The following is a 19,182-nucleotide window of genomic DNA, read 5'->3' on the forward strand; positions in this document are numbered from 1 at the left end:
TTTGAGAAGCAACTTCAGCAGCTAAGTCTACACTAGAAGAAGTTAAGCCAAGTGTTACTGAAGTATCAGTCATATCTACAATATGTGACTTATTTCTCAGACTAAGTTCATATCAGGATCGTTGTGTATTATGTGACTGTCTTCTGAGATATATATCTTGGGTCTGATAAGCAAAGGTCCACGGGAAGTCAGGTGCTCTGTCAATGTACTGAAGCTCGGTGGAGTAACACACCTTTCTGACAACAGTGGAAGTGGTGTTACATTGCCAGTAGGCTCCATCTACCACTTGGTCAAGACCTCTGCTCACATTCCAGAAAGATCTAGGTGAAAATTCTTTCACAGTCTTCCAATGTTAACTAAAAGACAAGTTCTTCTCCCACAAGGAATTGTTGTTGTTATGTGCCATCGAGTCATTTATGACTCATAGCGACCCTATGTACAACAGCCCTAAACCCTGCTCTATCCTGTGCCAATCGCATTGCCTCCGACAAACCCATCCTGATTACCCCAGTCACTGAATCAATCCACCTCACAAAGGGTCTTCCCCTCCTGCGCCATCCCTCCATCCTCCCAAGCATGATGTCCCTCTCCAAGGACCCGTCCCTCCTTGCAACATGCCCAAAGTATGTCAGACGAAGCCCCAGAATCCTTGCCTCCAAGGAGTAGCTTGCTTTAACCCTCTCCAGGATGAATCTGTTTGTTTTCTTGACAGTCCATGGTACATTCAGTACTCTTCTCCAGCACCACAGCTCAGAGGCATCCACTCTCCTTCTGTCCTCCCTAGTCATTGTCCAACTCTCTGATGCATAACAAGTGATTGCAAAGACCATGGCCCGTATCAGGCTCACCTTAGTCTCCAGAGAGACCCCGTTGCTCTTGAGTACTTTAGAGAGGTCCCTAACAGCAGACTTTCCCATCGCAATACATTTTTTTATTTCCTGGCTGCTGGTGCCAAGAGTGTTGACCGTGGAGCCGAGCAAACTGAAGCTGTGAACAATCTCAATCTCTTCGCCATCCATCCTGATGCTATCAATTGGTCCAGTGGTGAGAATCTTTGTCTTCTTGACATTGAGCCTCATTCCATACTGAAGGCTACCCATTTTATTTCTCAATTGCATAGCAGAAGTTTACTGGCTTGCACATTTTATTGAGTGCCACATAATTTTCATGTTTATAAAATAAAACGTTTTCTTTTTTTTCATTTAAGATTAGCTTAGCCCTCCTTTTAAGTGTGCCCCCTGGGATCTCTTATGCTGGGCAAAGAACCAAAATCAAATAGCATCTTCTATTAATGCATAAAAATTGCGCAGGCTGTCAGCCCTTCGGTTCTCATTCCCTAAGCATAACCTGTATTTTCCCAGGCTCTGGAAGCCCCAGGGGATAAAATTAACAACTGTGAGTCAATAATCACAGTGATCTCAGAATCTCAACAGAGAAATCCCTGGAACCTCAGCCCATTGTCCCTCTCTGTTTATTCGCAGGTCCTCAAGCTCTCAGGTGACAAAATATGTGCTCCCTGCTGGCCCTATAGATCTCAAAATTTCCATGTGCACTCCAAGTTGCTGGCCCAAAGTGGCCTCTGCTGGCAGAGTGGGCAGCTTCTGTTCAGTTCCGGAACATGCTGACCCTGCCACAGACTTCCCTCCACCTGTTGCTGGGCTAAGGTGCTAGATGTCTCTTCCTCAGGCTCTGGACCTCCTCCACCATGCTCTTGTGGCTTCCCAAGTCACTGCGTCAGAGCATTCAGTATGTGTAGTTTCCACTCTTCTCCCTAGGAACTTGGCTGAAAGCCCATGAGCAGCTGAGTCAGGAGTAACTAGTGACAAAGCTTTATGCTGCACTCAAAATAGATTCTCTGGCTATACACGAGTACACCCTTTCTGGAAGGCAATTTGGCAATGTATATCAAAAGCCTTTAAATATGCATAAGCTTGGACCCATACCACCCACCAATTCCATCTCTAGGAATGTGTCCTAATGAGAGAACAAAGGACTTAATGACAATGAAATTCATCCAAGGATTGTTTACAGTTGTTAAAAGTAGTATGTAGCTTGTATAGCCAATGAAAATTGGAAACATTTTATTATTCACAGATATTTGGTTAAATTAGGATGTATCAATGTAATAAAGTAATGTCTGATCTTTAAAATGATACTGTAAATTTAAAAGCAATGGCTTGGAAATAAGATCACATTTAAAAAATCATTCCAGAATGCTTTGTAATAATAACTGAGTAGTTGCCTTTTCAGTGGTAGGATCATAGGTATATTTTGTTTCTTCATCTCCCCCCCCCGCCCCCGCCAATTTCATCTAACTTTTGCAATAAGAAAAGAATTTTTTTAAGTAAAAACATGCCCTTCGTTTCACACACTGCCTTCTCCTTTCCTTCAGCTCAGACCCTGATAGTGTTGACTGGGACTCACCAAACCTTTCACCTTAAATTGATCTCCTCCCAAGTGGAGGGCCATCTGTGCGGGCTTTAGTGCTAGAGACCCGTTGAACTTTATTGAGGAAAACTATCTACTCCCTAATGTGGTTTGACTGCTTCTGCTACAATCAGAGCTCTGGCTCACCCACATCACAGCATCTCTGAGTAGGCTGCCATACGGCTCCACACCTTCAATTCTCGCCCTGGTCTTACCCCTTACAAGAGTGCATACATTACAAGCAAGTCTACACTCTTCTAGAGTGGTCTTCCAAAAGCATTCCTCTCCATGCTGTGAGACTCTAAGCACATTTAAATATAGAATTCATAGAATCTGGATTCTGAATCTGGACAGCAACTTCCGTTTGAATCGTTGGTGCAGAGAAAAGGCATTTTGCAAAAGCTCACTAGAGTTGATCTTATCGATCACAATATTTTCAGCATCTGCAAAGATGGTTAATGGTCAGATAGAAAAAGAAATCCTCTTCACTATCAAATGACAAGTTGAAAAAGTCTTCTGTCATCTCCCTTCTACATCACTTCATACAAATGCGGCTCTTTTTGGTTAGGAGGAAATTGTTTGCCCCTGGTTGATGCCCCCTTGATTGATTCTGACTTCTCCAAGTGTCAGAAGGCCTAGTAGCTACTCTGTGTGGCTGTTTGGTTGGCTGCCCACTTGCAGAAGACTGTGGTTCCTGATGCTTTCTTTTACCTGGTAGCCTAAAATCTTTATTAGCTCTTTGGAAAACAGTAGTCCCTTTTTATCAGAAAAACCAATGTGGCTATAAAATTAATGTAAAGTTCAATCATATATTGTAATTTAAACTTCCTCCCTAGGTTTTGAGTGTTTCTAAAACTATTCACGCCCAACATAAAATAATATGTATACTCCAGCCAACTCCAAAGTATTACGAGTCTATTTTCTTGTTCTCTACTTCTCTCCCCCACACTCCCTTTACATATTTTAGGCTTTTAATTGACCCTTAACATGCTCAGAAAGAAAGGATGACTAATCAATAGAACAATGGAAATTAAGATCACTCTTTTAGTTAATAACTGAAAAGATATACTTCAATAATAGTAGGCTTGTAACTGAAAGATACTAAAAGAGAAAGGCAAAATAAATTTAGAACTAATATTCTTATGAACTAATTTAATAACTAATGTTCAAACTATAAACCAATTTAGTAACTAATATTAGAACTATAAATTCTAATAGTAGCTGCTAAATTATATCCTCTTCACTTAAGACAGTGTGTTTGGTTTTGATTAGGCTTTTGTTTCATTATGTTGTGTTTTATTTAATGGCATTTGCAGATGATTGTCATAGTCATACTGAAGAAATACTGTAAGTAAGCGGTTTAAATGAACAGAAATTTGAACACTTAGGAGACTAGAATCTAACATGGAGATGCTGGCCTTCGGGAAGGTTTTTTCCTCTGTGTCTTTGTCTCCTTTTACCTTTTGTTTCTGGGTTCCTTGGAAATCTCATGTGGTGTGCCATCTCTCTCTCTTCATATTTGTTTGCTTGCATGTTTAATCTGCATAATTTATTACCTCTTCTGTCCCTCCAATGTCTCCCCTTCATAATAGAAATAGTTACTTTTGAATGTCAAAAGAGATTGACCAATTGTTTTTGTTGATGTTTGGTGCCACTGAGTCAACTTCAAACTCATAATGACCAATTCTGCCCCATTAATGTTAAAAAGAAAACCCATTCCTAAATGGGATTGCAGCTGTACATGAAAGTAGGATTCACAGCATCTCTTGTTGGAGGGATACAGCTCAATCTATAACATTCTACCCTTTGGCCACCCCAAATTCATACCTTCTCCTCTTATAAAACACATTCACTCTTATCATACCATTTCAAAAGTCTTAAATCAATGGTAAGCCAAAAATCTTCTCTCCTGAATCATCTAAATAAAAGAAGTGCAATTTTAGCCATAGTCTCTTCTGGGACAAAATTCCTCTTTGACTGTGAATCTGTGAAATAGAGAATACAAGTATCTGTACAATGGTAAACTTAACACAAGGCAGACATTTCCATTGCAAATGGAAAGAATTGGAGCAAAAAGAGGGATAACACTGAGCCAGTCCAAAATCAAGCAGAACAAACTGCATTAGCTATCAAGACTTAAAAATAATTTCTAAAAAAATAAATAATTTCTGTTTTCTGGAATCATCTGGACAACTGCCCAGCCATCCAAGACTCTTGTCTTTCTGAGTTCTGGATGGAGATCTCTCAGTCTTGGGCTTCAGATCCATCTTTTCTGATCTGAAGAGCAACTCTGTTCCTTCAGCTTTAGATCAATCAGCTCTCCTAGTCTATCTGAGCAGAAATATAACTCCTCACCCTACCTAGCTCTGCTCTACTGCCCCATAGGTGTGGCAACCCTACCCCCAAAACTTTGGATAGTAGCCCCCCCATCCTCTTGGTGCACCTCAACAGTAGCCCCACCACCAGAACTGAGTTGATGGACATCTGACTTAGAGACCATTCCTCCATACCTTGAAAACCAGGAGGTTCTTTGAATCTGAGCCACTCCTGCTTCCTTTGCCCTTTCCAGAAATTCTGCCAGCCCCAGAGCTGCCCTAGGAATAGACCTTTTCTCATAACAGATATACAGATAACAGATATAACGCCTTTGGCCTGTTTCTTGCTTGTAGAATGTCAAGAGGCAGACAACTTCCTCCATTCGTCCTGTGTCTGTCTCCTTTATTCTACACTCACGCTGCTTCAGTAGCTGATTGGATCAATTAGTCATTGGATTAATCTCTAACAAAAGAGTATGTAGCAATATCCTTGGTGAAAATTCTACAACACAGCATTTTCCAAACCTTCCACTTTTGTTCTCATTGCATGCAGTCAATTTTCAACTCCTATCTCTTTTTTCTCTTATTTTACTATTTTCAACTACACAATCCCTTTAAATCCCTCAAACATCTCCTCAGCTAAATATTTATCACTTACAAGTTACATTCTACCAAACATTTAAACATAATTCAGGCAAGTTCTTTGTCACTGCATAAGAAGTGTCACCCTTCTTCCTCCACTGTGCAAATGCATGTTCATAATTTTCTTTCAAAGCTTCAGTGGAAGCAAATTTCATGTTCAAATGTTCAACAGCATTCTGTTGCTAGTGATTTTTGTATTCTAAAGATGATGGAAGGCATTGTGGTTCTCCTCATGTCTTTGTAAACCCTCATCAAAATTGTCTTTGACCTTTGAAAATCTATCTACAGTCTTAAAGCAATCTAAGAGCATGATATTAGACATGCAAACTCCTTCAGCCTCCATCTATTACCCAAATCAAAAATCACTCCCATATTTTTAGTATTTGTTAGAGCAGCACCCCACTCAGTGGTTCCAAATTTTTCATGATCTGGTGCTATGGGGGAAAAAAGTGTAAAAAAATAGTGTCTTTAACACAGAAATTTGAATTTATTTCCTCAAGGTGTAGGAGATGGTTGTTGTTGTTGTTGTTGTTAGGTGCCTTCAGGTTGGTTCTCACCCTGTAGTCAACAAAACTAGTCCCACCCATACCATCCTTACATCACTGTTTGAGCACACTGTTGTAAAGGCTTTTGCAAACATGTTGCAATTGCAAAATGTTGCAGTATGCTCAAGCATATTGTTGCTGTGCTTGAGCATATTGTTTCTATCCATCTCCTTGGAGGTGTTCCTATGATGTCTTTCTCAGGGATGCCTTTCTCCCTCTTTTTTCTTTTTAATTTAAATAGCATTCAGTTTATTACAAATATTTCGTATTGGCTTCCCATATTTCCCCCCTTTTGTTTTTATCATAATTATGTTATCATCTAGATGAGCATGCTTTTCTCCCTCTTAATAACATGGCCAAAGTATACAAGAAGAAATCTCACCATCCTTACTTCTAAAGAGCACTTCTTGCAAGAGAGATTTGGTTTTTCCTTTTGGCAGTACATGTGGATTCACTATTCTTCACAAACACCACAATTCGGAGACATCAATACTTCTTCACTCAGCCTGAGTCATCCAATTGTCACATACATATGAGGTGTATAACTGCACTGAAACAGATGAGGAAGAGAATAATTTAAAAGCAATGTATGATAGGGTATTATAGTTATCACAAGAGCCCACAATTAAGGTTGCATAGTGGAATGTACTTGGGGCGGTGGGAGGGGTGCGGGGACATTGTGTACCAGGGAGGGAGTGTTTCTTTTACTTTTCAAAGAGAGGAGTGAACTAGGGTGAGGGAGAAGGCTAGGGGGGAAGAAAAGTGCAGCAATGAATGAATGGAAATCCCAAATCTCTGTAAATATTCATTAAAATTATTAAAATTTTAAAAATTACAAAAAAAATGCCATGACTAACAATGAAAGAATTTTTCTTTTACTTTTCCAAGAGGGTAGTGTACTAGGGGGGAGGTTGGGAGAGGAGAAAAGTGCAACAATGAATGAATGGAAATCCAAAGTCTCTGTAAATTTTCATTGATATTAATAATAAATTTTTAAAAAATATTGAGAACAAAAAAGAAAAATACCATGACTAGGGTCAAACACACCTTAGTCTTTAAAGTGGCATCCTTTCTATTTAGTACTTTAAAGAGGTCCTTGACAGCAGCTTTGCTTAGTGCATTACATCTTTTGATTTCTTTACTGCTGCTTCCACAGATGTTGGTTGTAGATCCAAATAAAATTAGGTCATTGACAGTTTCAGTCTTTTCTCTATCTCTTATGATCTTGCCTATTGATTCAATTGAGGATGCTTTGAGTCAGCGTAGGCATGATAGCAGTGAGACACTTTGCTAGTTTTCTCAAATGTTAACCATTTGCAAACTATGGTGTAATCACATAGCCAGAGATATAATCCACAAATCTTATTCCCTTTTACTTGGGTATATGTATGGATATTCAGTTACTCCCACGTCATTTGTTGAAAATTCATTCATCTTCTCTTGAATAACTTCTCTTTTATGACAAGGCAACTGAGTATTTAACATGGTCTTTTTCTTAGTTCTCTCATCTTTTCCTTGATCTATGTATCTGTTTCTCCACCAAAACCTTACTGCCATGATACTGGAAATTTATAACAAACTGCATGAACACACTTAACTCTTCTGAACACTCATTCTTCTTAATATTATCATGATTTTTTTATGATCCACATAATTGAATACCTTTGTATAACCAGTAAAACACAAGTAAAAATGTTTCTGCTATTTTCTGCTGTCACCCAAGATCTATCTCATGTCAGCATGGATATTTCTTGTTCCACAGCCTCTTCTAAATCTGTCTTTAATTTCTGGAAGTATCCTGTGGATGTACTGCTCCAGCCATTTTACTTGTTTTATAACATTTTATAATTTCTGCACTCTTTTAGATGACCTTTTTAAAAAAAGTGGTACAAATATATATAGATAAGTGAATATGTCTAGGGCAACCTCTGCTTGTTGAAACACCTCGGTTGGTATTTTGTCAATTCTTGAAATCTTTTAGCCAATGCCTTTAGTGCATCTTGGACTTCTTTCTTTAGTATCATTGGTTCTTGGCACTATGCTCCTAAAATAGTTCAAATACACGAGTTCTTTTTGGTACAATGATTCTGCATATTCTTTTCAACTTCTTTTGATACTTCTATCACTCGATGTCTGAGAGTTCTGGTGGCCTATTGATAGGAAGCTGTAATGCACCAGTTACTCTGTGGGAGGATGGACACTCTCTTCTCATGTGATTTATTGCCTCCGAAACCTACTAAAGGGTTAGCTATGAGTCACTTCCAACACAATGGCACACAACAACAACAACATATCAATCAACTTTGCTTTTAATGATTTTCTGTATTGCAACTCAATATTTGAATTATTTCTTCAGTCTTTTCACTTGAAAAATACCAACTATGTTCTTCCCGCTTTGTTTTCCAAGATTTTCACATTCCATTACAACACTGCTTTCTCTTCTCTTTTTCTCCGTTTTGTTTCCTCCCACCCACCCCTTTGTTTCCTTTACAATGTTTTCGATTGATTTTTTTTTTTTTAATATATCCGAAACACTGTATTTCAGATCTGGGAGAACAGAAAGAATCCTGTCAAAAACTGCCTTGCTATCTAAGGATTCTTATTTGTTTTTATACTTAGGTTAAGTATTAATCTGTTGTTGTTATGTGCTGTCAAGTCACCTGCAACTCAGAGATCCTATATGCAGCAGCTCTAAACCCTGCCCTATCCTGAGCCAGTCTCACTGACTCCAACACACCGAATCCCAGTGCCCTAGTTATTTTGTTTTATAAAATTTATTATTAGTGAAATTGGCTCAGAAAAGGGCAAGGTTCAGCACTGTTGTACATAGGGTCACTCTAAGTCATAGGCAATTTCATGGCACATAACAACAACAAAACAACAAGGTTTTACTCCTCTGCTCCCACCCCTTCACCCCTTGGATCCCCTTGCATGTTTTACCAGTTATCCTTCTATTTTTTCTTTTTTAATTTATTATTCATTTCAATGAAAATTTACAGAGACTTTGGATTTCCATTCATTCATTGTTGTACTTTTCAACCTTCCCAACCCTCCCCCCACCTCGCCAGTACACTACTCTTGGAAAAGTAGAAGAAAAATTCTTTCATTGTTTTACAATCCCTCCCCCCAGGTCCACTCCACCATGCAGCCTTCGCTCTGGACTCTTGTCATGACAAAAATACCTAATCACTTATCCCTTTTTTTTTAAAGAATTTTATGCAATTAATTATTTATTCATCACAAATATATTTTATTAAAAAATGCAAATGGTGTGTATACATATAGAACTCACCCAATGGACTACAGAGGAACCAAATTGATTACATCTGAAGAAAGAATCATTGGAGAAATTAAGTATCAGCTTTGAAAACTAGCACTAGAGATGGTTTAAGGCATTGAATACTAATGAATCAAGATCAGCTAAGCTGTGAGATAACATCAAGGATATCATTCATGAAGAATGCAAAAGATCATAACAAAGGCAGAGGGGGAAGAAAAGACCAAGACAGGGTCAGAAGAGATTCTGAATATTGCATTCGAATGCTGAGAAGCCAAAGCAAAGGGAAGAAATAGGAAAGTTAAGGAGCTGAGGAGAAGTTTTCAAAGGCAAGGTAAGAAAGATAAAGCAAGTATTAAAACAAATTTGCAAAGAGTTAGAGTTAGAACATCAAAAGGGACAAACTCACTTTGTATTTGTCAAGCTGAAGAAACTCAAGAACAAGTTCAAACCTCAAGTTGCATATTTAAAGATCTTATGGGCACAATATTGAAGGTTCTAGTAAGAAGGGAAGAAAATGTATAACAATGAATGAATACAAATTTTTTAAATAATTTTAATGAACATTTACAGAGAATTTGGATTTCCATTCATTCATTGCTGCACTTCTCTCCCCGCCCAGCCCTCTCCCCCCGCCCCCCAGTTCGCTCCTCTCTTTCAAAAGTAAAAGAAAGACTCCCTCCCTGGTACACAATCCCCCCAGACCCCTCCCACCACCCCAAGTACATTCCACTATGCAACCTTAATTTTGGACTCTTGTGATAACCATAATACCCTATCATACATCGATTTAAAATTATTCAGTCCCTCATCTGTTTTAGTGCAGTATACACAATTTATCCAATTTTTCTCAGTCTTACCCCCACCCTGATATCAGTCCCATTTTATAGCAGTGTCACCATGCAATATTTGTCCTTTCACTTATCCCTTTTAAACAGTTTTCTCCCTCATCTGTTTCAATGCAGTATTCATTATTGAGCCCATCTTTCTCAGTCTCCTCCCAACCCTGATCTCTGTCCTGTTTTACAACAATGGCAGCATGCAGTATTTGTCCTTTTGTGACTGAGATACTTCATTCAGCATAATGTCCTCCAGGGTCACCCATTTTGAATAATATTACATGAGTTCCTTGTTCTTCAATGGAGCGTAGTATTCCATTGTGTGAATATACCACAGCTTCTCTATCCATTCAGTTTATTGATGGGCACTTAGGTTGTTTCCAACTCTTTGCTATTGTGAACAAAGCCACAATAAACATGGGTGTGCATATATATCTGCTTGGATGTCAGTTATGGTCTCTTTGGGGTATATTCCCAGTAGTGGAATTGCTGGGTCAAATGGTATCTCTATTTGCAGCTTTTGGAGAAAGCACCATACCGGCTTCCACAATGGTTGCACCATTTTACACTTCCACCAACAGTGAATAAGGGTTCCAGTTTCTCCACAACCTCACCATCATTTGTTGCTTGCTGTTCTGTTAAATTTTGCTATTCTGTCTGGGGTGAGGTGATATCTCATAGTTGTTTTAATTTGCATCTCTATTAGAGCTAGGGATTTTGAACATTTCTTCATGTGCTTGTTGGCCATCTGAATGTCTTCTTTGGTGAAATGTCTGTTCATATCCTGTGCCCATTTTTCAATTGGATTATTTACCTTTATCTTGTTGTGGTGCTCAATTATTTTATAAATTCTAGGTATAAGTCCCTTATTTGACATGTCATTACCAAATGCTTTTTCCCAGTCTGTGGCTTCCCTTTTTACCCTGTTGGAGAAGTTTTTGGATGTGCATAGGGATTTGATTCTTGGAAGGTCCCATTCATCTATTTTATCTTCTCCTGGTTGTAGTGCCCTAGTTATTGTGTCAACCCATCTCATCTGGGGTTTTCCTGTCCTGCACCCTTCTGAGCGTGATGTCCTTCAAGAATTGATTCCTCCTGTCCATGTGCCCAATGTATGTGAGACAGCACTTCAAATTCCTTGCCTCCAAGAAGAAACTTGGTTTCATCCTCTCCAAGACAGACCTATGTGTTCTCTACATTTGGAAAAATAGTTTATTCCCAGTCAGTAGGTTCTCTATTCACTCTGCTGGGAAAAATTTTTGATGTGCACAGCGATTTAATTTTCAGGAAGTCACATTAATCAGTTTTATCCTCTCCAGATTAAGCATTCTGGCTATATTTGGCAGACTCTATATATCATAGACTAGGCCATTTAAGCTTGATCCTAGTTTGTCTTTGATGAACTTTATGGTTTTGAACTTTAGTCCCTAGTCTCTAATCTATCTTCAATTGATTTTTGTGTATCGTATGAGATGCGGATCCTTTTTCACCTTTCTGGAGGAATCAATCCAATTTTGCTAGCACAATTTGTTGAAGAGGTTTTCATTTCTCCATTTTATAGGTTTTATTTCCTTATCAAATATCAGTTTCCCATAGATAGCCGGGTCTATTTCTGAGTTCTCAATTTTGTTCCATTGGTCTGTGTGTCTGTTATACCAGTACCATAGTATTTTGGTTACTACTACTATATAGCAGGTTTTGAGGTCAAGGAGTTCTATACCTCTCATCTCATTTTTGTTTTTCAAAATTGCTTTGGTTTGGGGGGGACTTTTTCCTCTCCAAGTAAACTTAATGATATCCCTTTCAATCTTCTTGAAAAATTAATTTGGTGTCTTATTGTGATTGCATTGAACATATAGATTGCTTTTGGTAGGATTGTCATTTTAACAATATTGAGTCTTCTGATCCACAAACAGGGAATGTTTTCCTATCTCTTTAAATCTTTTTGGGGGTCTCATAGAAATGTTCTATACTTTTCTTTGTACAGGTCTTTTGTGTTCACTCCCAAATAGTTGTCTATTGTAAATGATATTGCTTTCTTGGTTTCCTTCTCTGAGTTCTCTCAGAAAGCAACTCATATCAACAGTTTCAAGAATCCTGCAGGGACTAAAAAAAAACAAAACAAAAACCCAAAACTGATAACACAGTTACAAAATGTGAAAAGACATGGAAAGAATTTTCACAAAGATGGCCAACAGACTCATGAATCAATGCTCCAAATCACTGGGAATAAGAGAGATGCAAATCAAAATGACAATGAGATACCATCTTACTCCAGTAACAGTGGCAAAGTTTAGAAGAACAGCAATAATAAATAATAAATGTTGGAGAGAATGTGGCAAGAAAGGAAATCTTAAACCCTGTTGGTGGGATTGTAAAATGGTGCAACCACTCTGGAAGTCAGTTTGGTGTTTCTTTAGAAGGCTGAACATAGAAATTCCATATGACCCAGCCAGCTATTCCACTGATTAGAATATACCCCAAGAGAATGAGAACTGAGACATAAGCAGAAACTTTTGCACCATAATTCATAGCAGTGAATCATTGGAAGAATGTGGAAACAGCCCAAATGTCCAACCACAACAGAATATATTGAGAAACTATGGTGCATTCACACAATGAAATACTGTACAGCACACAGGAGCAATGATTTTGTAAATCACTACCTCACTCGGGAGAGACTGTAGAGCATTATGAAGAGTGAATTAACTCAGCCCCATAAAGACAAATACTATATAAAACCATTATTGTAGAATGGATATGAAGATCCAAGGGGGAGAGTGAGGGAGCAGAAGGGAGAGAATGGGGGCCTTGGTATTCATAGGCTCACACAATTTGATGGGAGGGGGTAAAGAAAATGGAAAAGAACCAATGTGGAAAAAAATGTATAAGAACTTTTGTTGTTGTTGTTGTTATTTTAATTGATATTTTAGGGAAAGTTACAGAAAATTTGGGTTTCCATTCATTCGTTGTTGCACATTTTCCTCCCTACCCTCTCTCCCCAGTTTGCTTTTCTCTTTCAAAAGATTCTTTCACTGTTGTACAATATCCTTCTCCCCTGCCCCTAGTCCACTTTGCTATGCACCTCTTATTCTGAACTATTGTCATGCAAATAATACCTAATCATATATTTCTTTTAGACAGTTCTTTCCCTCAGCTATTTAAATGCCATGTTCATTATTTATCCATTCTCTTCCAACTCCCAGTGTCAATCCTGTTTTATAACAATGGCATTAAGCAGTAGTTTTCCTTTTGTAACTGAGGTATTTCAATCAACATAATGTCCTCCAGGGTCACCCATTTTGTATAATATTTTATGAGTTCCTTGTTTTTCAGTGATGCCTAGTATTCCATTGTGTTAATATACCACAGCTTCTCTAGCCATTCATTTGTTGTTGGACACTTGGGTTGCTTCCATCTCTTTGCTATTGTGAACAACACAGCAATAAACATAGATGTGCATATATTTGTTTGGGTGGCAGTTCTGGTTTCTTTAAGGTATATTTCCAGTAGTAGAATTGCTTGTTCAATTCTACTTCCAGAGGGGTTGCATCATTTTATGCTCTCACCAACACTGAATAAGAGTTCCAATTTCTCCACAATCTCGCCAGCATTTGTTGTTTGCTGCTCTGCTGAACTTTGCTATTCTAACTAGAGTGAGATGATATCTCATAGTTATTTTGATTTGCATCTCTCTTGTTAGGGATTTTGAACATTTCTTCATGTATTTGTTCACCATCTGAATATCTTTTTTGGTGAAGTGTCTATTCATATCCGGTGCCCATTTTGTGATCAGGTTGTTTCTTTTTATCTTATTGAGGTGCTGGAATATTCCATACATTCTAGATATAATTCCCTTATCAGACATGTCATTACCAAATATTTTTCCCAGTCTATGGCTTTCCTTTTGGGGAAGTTTTTGGGTGTGCATAGGAATTTGATTCTTAAAAGATCCCATTCATTTATTTTATTCTCTCCTGGTTGTAGATTTTCAGGAAGCTTGGGAGACTGTTCATCTTGTGGATTAGGGCTTCCAGCGTTCTTCCAAGCTTTTATCTGATGAAGTTTGTAGTCTTTGGTTTTATTCCTAGGTCCTTGATCCACTTTGAGTTGGTTTTTTTGTGTATGGTGTGAGGTGTGGATCTTGCTTTAGTTTTCTACAGGTAGTTTTCCAATTCTGCAAATACCATTTGTTAAAGAGGCTTTTGTTTTCCCACTTAGCTGATTTCATCTCCTTGTCAAAAAATCAGTTGATCATAGGTAGATGAACTGATTTCTGGGGTCTCAATTCTATTCCATTGATCTATGTGCCTGTCGCTGTACCAGTACCACACTGTCTTGACCACCACAACTGTGTAGTAGTAGGATTTGAGTTCAGGGAGCGAGATGCCTCCTACCTTGTTTCTCTTTTTCAGGAGTGCTTTGCTTATTCAGGGTCTCTTTCCATTCCATGTAAAATTGGAAATTGCCTTTTCCATCTCATTGAAGAATGGAGTTAGTACTTGCATTGGGATTGCATTGAACTTGTAGATTGCCTTTGGTAGAATTGTCATTTTCAAAATATTGTGTCTTTCTACCCAAGAGCACAGGATATTCTTCCATTTCTCCAGGTCTCTTTTTGTTTCTTGTGCTATTTTTTTGTAATTTTCTTTGAATAGGTCTTTTGTGGTTTTAGTTAGATTTACTCTCAAGTACTTAATCTTGTGATTAGCTATTGTGATGGGTATTGTTTTTCTTAGCTCAGTTCTATATTCTCTTTGTCACTGTAGAGAAATCAAACTGATTTTGTATGTTGATCTTGTATCCTGCCACTTTTCTCAGTTGGTCTACTGTGTCCAGTAGTTTTCTCACTGAGTCTTAAACTTTTTTTAATGTTTTATATTTCATTTTATAAATATACTATCATATCATCTGTATATAGAGATAATTTTACCTCCACTTTGCCTATTTGGATACCTTTTATTTCCTTCTCTTGTCTTATTGCTCTCACTAAGACTTCCAATGCAATATTGAATAGGAGAGGTGATAGTGGGCATCCTTGACTAGTTCCTATTCCCAGAGGGAATGCCTTTAATCTGTCCCCATTGAGACATGGCTCTTGGGTTTAAATATATACTTTTTACTTTGTTGAGAATATTCCCCTCTATTCCTATTTTGTTGAGTGCTTTTATTAGGAAAAAGGTGTTGAATTTTGTCAAAGGCCTTTTCTGCATCAATTTATAGGATCATGTGGTTCTTGTTCTTTGCTTTGTTAATGTGATGGATTGCACTAATTGTTTTTCCTATGTTGAACCATCCCTTCATACCTGTTATGAATCTCACTTGGTCATGGTGATTTTTTTTATGTACTGTTGGATTCTATTGGCCAGGATTTTATTTAGGATTTTTGCATCTATGTTTATGAGAGATTTTGACCTATAGTTTTCTATTTTGGTGTTGTCTTTACCTGACTTTGGTATTAAGGATATGTTTGCTTCATAGATTTAGTTTGAGAGAATTCCATCTTTTTCTATTTTCTGAAATACTTTATGTAGGATTGGTGACAATTCTTCTCTGAATGTTTGATAAAATTCATTTGTAAAACCATTTGGTCCAGGACTTTTTTGGCTGGAACTTGTTTTATTACCTTTTCAATTTCTTCTTTTGTGATGGATCTGCTCAGGTGTTTCATTTCAGTCTGTGTCCATTTACATAGATTATGATTTTCCAAGTATTTGTCCATTTTGTCGAGGTTTTCATATTTGAGTATAGTTTTTCATAATATTCCATTGTTAGCCTTTTTTTTAGTTGGTTCTTTTGTGACATTGCTCATTTCATCTCTTATTCAGATTATTTGTGTGTTTTTTCTTTTTTCTCTTTGTTAGTTTTGCTACTGGTTTGTTGATTTTATTGACTTTTTAAAGAACCGATTTTTGGTTTTGTTGATGGTTTCAATTGTTCTTCTGTTTTGTATAATAAGTTTTTAAATAAAGAAGTATTGAGGGGAAAAGAACAACTAAGAAGATAGATGGTCAGTGATGATGATTTGACCATCGAGGGGGGGCGGCAAGAATAATTTATATACAGTTACTAGTAAACAGACAACTTGAGGTACAGTTTACATGTTAGTTCAAGAAAACGTATTTTATTTCTCAGTAAACAGCTTACGGAAATCTGCCTGACTATAGAAAAGTTACAACAGGGTCTGAGGACCAAACAAATGTTTTTTCATTAATATTTTATCATTCATATATATTGTATTTCTTGCATGTTCATCATGTTTTATACAGTCTTTTCTTTACATTCTGCTTCATTCATTTATATTGTGAGAGTTTCTTCCCCTTACATTCATCGTACTGATAACTATTTTCATGAAAACATGCAAGCCAGCTACTTCATGCCTCAAATCCTAATTTCTCCCTTTTAGACAGCCTATTTCTGATTTGCCCATCCCTATCAAAACAGGAGTGTGAGAAAACAAGCAAGCATGTGGGGGAGCTCTGGTGGCCTAGTGGTAAGGAGCTGCAACTACAATCCCAGAGGCACACGGTTCGAATCCACCAGATGCTCTGCCGGGGAAGGAGGGACAATCTCCTCCTGTACCAGTCAGATCTGATTTGACGGTACATGCACACAAAAATAATAAAATAAAAACTAAAAAAAAAGAAAACAAGCATGTCCCTTTTGTTGAAGGATGCTCTGTTCAACTTAGAAACTTCAAGCATCTGTATCCACAAGCAGTCAAGTCTAGAGCAAGCAATCAGGTTTCAGCAATCAACCCTGCCTCTTGTTGTTAAGTGCTGTCCAGTCACAGGCAACTCATAGCGACCCTATGAAGGATGGTCCTCGATGCTTGGGTGCCTTTCATCCTCTCTCCAGGTTCATAGGGTTTCTGGAGGCAAGCTATTATGGAAGTGGATGCAACTCCTCCTTCCTACCCTACCTCTAGCATGGCTCATTTTCTTCTTATCTGGTTGGGTTCTGGTCAACCTACCTCCTGCCAACTATGGGTAGGCTCAAATGAGCATCAGCTGCAAGGTCAGGAACTCACATGTCTCTCTGCCTTCCAGACCTGTTGATTTCCTCAAACAGCCCTAGATCTCACAGGGGTCTGAGTCAAGTCAACAAGCCAGGGGTCCTCACAACTCCCTGCTCTTCAAGCCAGCAACCCTTCCCTGATCATCCACACATGTGTGCATGCTAGGTGGGCAGCACCAAAGGAACATGTCTGAGCCTCACCTGTTTCTCCATTGTTGTATTCCTCCCACTTCTGCACCTGTGGATCCAGGTGATCGCTATGAGTGAGCATACACCAACCTCAAGTCTTGGAAGTGGGCCATGATGGGCACCAAATTTACCCTGCCTCTGAAGCCAACCAACTTGTTCCTGTTTTAAAAAGGCAGTTTTGTGCTCACTTTGGCAGCACATATAATAAAATTGGAATATTACAGAGCAAATTAGCTTGGCCCCTGTGCAAGGATAAAAAGGCAGTCTCTTTCTTTTTTATTTTATTCCCTTCTCTGCTTTCCTGCTTGCCCTTCTTTCAAATGTGAATCTCTTCAATTAAAGTCCAGTGTGGGTCCATAAATTCAGTAAAATGTATCTCTCCTCAGAGTACTGGGTGGGACCAAGTCCCAACACCCACAACCAGATTCTACTGTTAACAAGCTTATCTCCAGGGAAGATATTCCCTTTCAGTGCTTCATATCAAGTACTGGTGCACAATTCACACAATGGAATACAATGCAGCACTAAGAAGTAATGATTTTGTAAAATACAATATAGCATGGGAGAGACTAGAGAGCATTATATTGAGTGAACAAATTCAGTCTCATTAAGATGGAAACTGCCTATGACCATTATTGTAAAAATAGAAGGATAACTAGTAAGTGCCTAAAAGGGGGAACAGAAAATGTGAAGGAGATGGAAAAAGGGAAAGCATTGAAATGACTAAGATAGTAGAATTTAGTCAGCAGCCTGGTGGGGAGGGGAGTGCAGGAGGAAGAAAGACTCAGTGGGGACTTTAAGGGATGGTGGAATAGTAGACACAGATGAATGGTAATTGATTATATAAAATATAATGTATATGAGTGATTATATGAAGTGCAGTATAATTGAAAGATTGTCCATCAACAAACGAATGGCTAGAGAAGCTGTGGTATATTCGCACAATGGAATACTATGCTGCATTAAAAAACAAGGAACTCATGCAATATTATTCAAAATGGTTGACTCTGGAGAACATTATGCTGAGTGAAATATCCCAGTCACAAAAGGACAAATATTACATGATGCCACTGTTGTAGAATGGGGCTGTCCTTGGGGTTCGGGAGAGACTGAGTAAGATGGGTTCAATAATGTATACTGCACTGAAACAGAGGAGGGAGAAAACTGTTTAAAAGAGATATATAACTAGGTACTTCTGTCATCACAGGAGACTAGAGCGAGGGCTGCATGGTGGAGGGGACCTGGGGGAGGGTTTGAAAAACAATGAAAGAATCTTTTCTTTTACTTTTCCATAATTTCTGGACTCATGTACTTATAACTTGTTAGTCAAATTTGTGTCTTCTAGGTTGCAACACCCCCATGATACATCTTCAAGGATATGAACATGTACGGCCAAGCACAATCAATAAGAGTGCATCTAAATTCCAAAATCAATCTCCATAATAGTCTATGTGTTTCCTACTGCCAAAGGGGCCCTTTATAGTAGTGAGAGAAGATCTTCACCCTGAAACCCACAGCGTCCCTTTTCAGCAGGAAGTAGCTAAGAGAATACGCCATCCCCTTTTCCTTATGACTCAGGGTGAAGTCTCTCTCAGGGAGGAGTGATAGGGAATGGCAAAGGACACACTGACAAAGATTAATCAGAACTGGCTTTGACAAGCACTGTGGCATTTGGACAAGAACAAACTGGGAGGAGGGTAGAGAGAATAGTGCAACAATGAATGAATGGAAACCCAAAATCTCTGTAAATGTTCATGAAAATTAATAAAATATAATTATAGAAAAAAAAGAAAGATTGTATAAAACACATTGTATATGAATTAAATACAAATTAAATCAACTATGGCATGAAAACAAAAATGGGGGGAACAGAAAAGGAAGAAGGAGAGGTGATCACTGGGATGTGGAGGTTGATGGGTGGGTGAGGAGAC

General features: G+C 38.3%; 1 protein-coding gene across 5 annotated transcripts in view; it reads left to right on the plus strand.

Annotated features, from left to right (window-relative positions):
• The window catches only part of KCNQ5 (potassium voltage-gated channel, KQT-like subfamily, member 5), a 997,522-nt gene that overhangs the window by 874,794 nt on the left and 103,546 nt on the right, over positions 1–19,182 (plus strand). The gene's annotated exons all lie outside the window — the stretch shown is intronic.

Source organism: Elephantulus edwardii, unplaced genomic scaffold (genome assembly GCF_000299155.1).
Source record: "Elephantulus edwardii isolate Elephantulus edwardi_28Jun2011 unplaced genomic scaffold, EleEdw1.0 scaffold00255, whole genome shotgun sequence".
Taxonomy (NCBI): Eukaryota; Metazoa; Chordata; class Mammalia; order Macroscelidea; family Macroscelididae; genus Elephantulus; species Elephantulus edwardii.